Source organism: Mirounga leonina, unplaced genomic scaffold, assembly GCF_011800145.1.
Source record: "Mirounga leonina isolate KUSES-001 unplaced genomic scaffold, KU_Mleo_1.0 Mir_165, whole genome shotgun sequence".
NCBI lineage: Eukaryota > Metazoa > Chordata > Mammalia > Carnivora > Phocidae > Mirounga > Mirounga leonina.
In genome coordinates, this window is record NW_023270415.1 from 30,208,439 (window position 1) to 30,213,244 (window position 4,806).

At 45.1% G+C, this 4,806-nt stretch overlaps 1 long non-coding RNA gene across 1 annotated transcript; it reads left to right on the forward strand.

Annotated features, from left to right (window-relative positions):
* The first annotated feature begins 202 nt into the window (after positions 1 to 202).
* Positions 203 to 3,005, forward strand: LOC118014734. Its single transcript, XR_004680363.1, has 3 exons — positions 203 to 479; positions 2,310 to 2,409; positions 2,528 to 3,005. It is a non-coding gene; the product is annotated as an uncharacterized LOC118014734 (long non-coding RNA).
* Positions 3,006 to 4,806: the final 1,801 nt, after the last annotated feature.

Here is a 4,806-nt window from a genome sequence, read left to right on the forward strand (position 1 = left end):
TTCTCTTACTCTAAATGAGTAATCACTTTTGTACTGATTTTGTGTTTTTTTTTTCCCGGTAGAGTTCTCCAACACTCACTCTCCTCGGAGTTCCACTTCTCCTCCTCTAGTTCCACTTCTTATACGACCACGGCCTTCCTTTGGGTTACTACCCGCCTGCACAGTCAGCCAATTGCCTAACTGCTCTACAGTTTCACAAGCCTCTGCCTCCCACCAGCCTCCAGACTGCTGCCAGGGAAAATCTCGGAAAATCTCGCGGAAACGCATGCAGTAGTCCTCCCTCAGCCGCGCGGCACTTTGGCGTTCCGTAGTTTCCGGTCCCCGGGGTCAACCGGGTTGGAAGCAGATGAGCCTCCTTCCGACTAATAGGCAGAGCGTCGGCGGTAGCCTGGCCGGCCTCGCAACGCCTCCCTCCTCTCCTGTTCCCATCACCTCCCCTCAGGGTAGGCGTTTCATCGGCTCACAGCTACACCAGGAGGGTGAGTACGTATAAGATACTTCGGGAGAGAGGCGAGACTGCACTCACATAACTTTGTTGCAGTGTATTGTTATAATTGTTCTATTTTATTATTGTTGCTAATCTCTTACTGTGCTTCATTTATATGTTAAACTTTATAACAGGTATGTATGCATAGCAAAAAACATAGTATATGTAGGGTTTGGTATTCCCTGCCATTTAAGGTGCCTCTGGGGGTCATGGGACGTTGTCCCCTGTGGACTAGCGTATTTTCTTCTTCTCCTTTCTAATGAGAAACCTTCCAAGGCTCTCTGCTTGTACGATAAGGAGCAAATTTCTTAACAGAGCCCAACGTCTCTTTCCAGATCCATCTCTTAGTCTTCGCCTCACTAAATTGTATCTCTGCATCAGAAGTCCTATCCAACTCTCCCGTGTTCTCTAGAAGCTCAGGTTTTTTATATCTCCTATTATCCTCTTTTCCCTTACCTATGATGACCTTCCTGCACCTTCTCCTCTTGGAGAGTTCATCTCTATGCTCAGCTCAAGTGTTGTCCCTGCAAGGTTTCTCGGTTCCCTCTGCAACTCTTGAAATCCCGTATTGTTGTTATTTGTTCAAATATCTGTGCATTCTATACGTTTACATATCAACTAAAATTATTTGAACTATTTTCCTGTGCGTATGACTATATATAAAACCTATATATGTGTGTTTTCTCATATACATGTTTTAACATATACATATATATTTTTAAAATTTGTTTCCTAAAGAACTAGGTGTCTACAAACATATCCAAGGTAGGGACAGTGTCACATCTATTTAAAAAATGTTTTTCTCAGGTGCCTGAGTGGCTCAGCCTGTTAAGTGTCTGCCTTCGGCTCAGGTCATGATCCCAGAGTCCTGGGATCGAGCCCCACGTCGGCTCCCTGCTCAGCGGGGAGCTTGCTTCTGCTGCTCTCCCTGCTTGTGTGCTCCTCTCTTTTTCTCAAATAAATAAATAAAATCTTTAAAAAATAAATAAATAAAATAAAAAATGTTTTTCTCTGTAGTCACTGTATTTTCTGTACATGCCATGCACTTACCCACGTGCCGGGCATTGATACAATAGAGTAAATGCTTTCTGAATTTAACTGAATTGGAAGTATATATGTGTGTGTATAAACATTCTTTCCCTTAAGGACTTTAGGCACTGAATAAAGAAATAAGCACATGAGAACAATTAAGAATATTAATATTATAAATAAATGTCAAGTGGCATACTGGAAAACAAATGAGCGCTCGTGGCCCACAGGGTGCAGTGGACTGTATCATCATCACAAATGCGTTAGAGCTGATCAAAGGCAAGCTTATTGGAGTAGAGGGGTAGTAAATAGATACAGGTGAAGGGTGTTGGCTCAGGGTAAGGAGACAAAGTGTTCTCTTTGGGAAGGAAAGAACGTGAAGGCTCTTAGGATGTGGGGAGAGAATTTTAACATTTTCGTGTGGAGACAAGGGAATTCTTTGATCCCAGTGGGAGGCCTTCAAGTAATTTAGTGTTTCCTTGGATGTGCTATCTTGTACTGAGATTAAAAGACATATATGGTAATCTAAGAATTTTTACTACTTCAGGGAAAGCTTCCCCTGAATCCCCAAATCCCATTTTGTGACGAAGAGGGGAATGGGGACCCAGTTAGTTACACGGAGTCAATTCATGGAACCCAAATAAAAGCAGACTTTGCTTTCCTTTCTTCCTTGTTCTTTCGCACTCCCTCCGCACTCTGAGGGCTTCCCAGGAGTTGTGGCAGACCGTGCTCTGCCAGGGACTCATTGGTGGATTAGTGGAAAGTAGAAGACACTTTTCTCACTTTATTCTAGGAGACTGGAATTCCCAGAAGACCATGCAAAACAAAACAAAGCCACAAGTCACACTGTATTTTGTGTGTGAGAGGAAGAGGAGGAAATCATCTCTCTTTTGGTATGCTGATGGAAAAGAGATTTATAAGCTCCTTGGGGAAGCATGTGGTTTGTTTATTATGCAAATTTTGATCTGGTGTTCTATGGTTTTCTTCCTCTTATTTTTCTCTCTCACACAGTTTGGGAAGGTTTGCTTTGATGCCTTTTCCCTTATTTCTTGCTCCTCAAGTCCCAAAACCTGCTGGTGCCTAATGTCCTAAGCGCCACCGAGACCCTTTGGGAGGATTTGACTCTACCTCAAAGTGTGAACACTGACATGCCCAGAGGACAAGATGCTCAAGAACCTGGAAGAAGGAACTCCAATGGGAGAACTGAAATCATGAGATGAGCCATGGGAGGGATTTGGGGGATGTAACAGAAAATTTCAAACCTCAGCAAAACCGGTGACTGATATTTTGTTTCTCCCTTCCTTCAACAAACCATCGAATGTATACTATGCATTTGGCACTGGGCTATTTGAATGACATTGATGGGTAACTACAAAAAAAAAGGATCTTTTTGAGGAGATAGACCATCAGCGAATCGTGTAAGTAACTGTAAAGTTGCCACTGTGTGTTAGAAAAGAGAAGTTAGGGCTTGAGTGGTGGTGAGTGGGGGCACTTCCAGGGAAAGAGGATGTCAGACTCAAGGCCCTGTAGCCAGAGAGAACCTAGCTAGTTGGAGAGATTAAAAGAAAGTCAGTGTGGCCATTAAAGATTTGGTTAAAAAAAAAATCACTCTGGCTGCTCTGTAGACAAGAGTCAAAGTGGATGAGGAGAATTCTTCGGGAGGCCACGTGTAGCTTATAGAACCTGAAGTCTGGAAAACAGCCGGCCTCAAGAGAGTCTGGAACCTAGCCCTGAAAGCTTCTGTGTCTCTGCCTCTCTCTTTGTCTCTCTCTCTCCTTTGTCTCTCCCCCCTCCCTTTGTCTCTCCCCCTCTCCCTTTCTTTCCTCTATCTCCCTCCTCCTCCTCTCCCTATCCCCCTATTTTTCTTCTCTCCCTCTGTTTTCTCATATTCTTTCCCTGCCTCCTTCACATACCTGCATTATCCTTTGTTCTCTCTGCACCCAGATTAGACTTTACCTAATCTTCCACTTCAAAGACCTAGAAGAAAGAGAGATTGGGGCACCTGGGTGGCTCAGTTGGTTAAGCGGCTGCCTTCGGCTCAAGTCATGATCTCAGGGTCCTGGGATCAAGCCCTGCATTGGGCTCCTTGCTCTGCAGGGAGCCTGCTTCTCCCTCTCCCTGATGCTCTGCCTACTTGTGCTTTCTCTGTCAAATAAATAAATAAAACTTAAAAAAAAAAAAAAAAGGAGCTTGCCTAGAATCTCTCTGTATCCCCCACCCCACCCTTGTTAATTCCTTGCTGAGTTAGCGGAGACTCACCACTTGGGGGGAAGAGCATGTGAGGGCATCATGCATGATTTTAGTGACTCACCACCAGAGTTCTCAGGGAAGGGGATTGGCTGGCCAGACCCCCTCATGTGTTTTTCACTAATACATGATTGTCCATCCCCATGTTCTATGCATTGATCAAACACAGATTTTTATTTAATTTTTTTAGAGATTTTTTTGTCACAGCGCTCGTGTGTGCACAAGCAGGGGGAGGGGCAGGCCGAGGGAGAAGCAGGCTCCCCACTGAGCAGGGAGCCCAATGCGGGACTCAAACCTAGGACCCTGGGATCAAGACCTGAGCCAAAGACAGTTGCTTAATTGACAGCCACCCAGGCGTCCCCAAACATACAGATTTTTTAAAACAGCCACATGGTGGGGGGGCAGTCTATTACCCTGAGGCAGAAGAGCCACCATGCACTGTCAAACATATTACTTGTGTACTGGGCACTGTGATAGGTGCTGGAGAAACAAAAGCAGCCCCAGACCTCAAACTGCTCCTATCTTCTGCAGGAGGCAGGCATATTAACTGAAACCCTTCACATTCCTGAGTACTTTGCAGAATATTTCTTGTCTTCAGTTCAATTTAGCTCAATTCAGTTACATACTATGGGCACCGTGAGAGGGAACACAAAGATAAATGCCTGGACTCTACCCCCAAGGAGTTCAGAGTCCAGGAGGGGAGACAGACATATCAGCAAATATTAACGATGCAGAGTGGCAAGTCAACCCTGTAGGTGAAAGACTCACAGGCAGGAAAGAGAAGGGAGTGATTATATCCCCCACTCCCAACAACACACACACACACAATAATAATCATAGATGTCTTCTTGGAAGAGGGGGCACCTACTCTGGGCTTCGGAAGGCATTCCAGGCAGTGGGATTGGGGCACAAAGAACATAGAATGATACTGTTGGAAGGTGAAGTGGTGGTGGTGGTGGGAAGGCAGTGATGGTGAGATTGTGAAGGCCTTTGTGTACTCTGATCAGGAGTTATGCGGGGGCGCCTGAGTGGCTCAGTTGGTT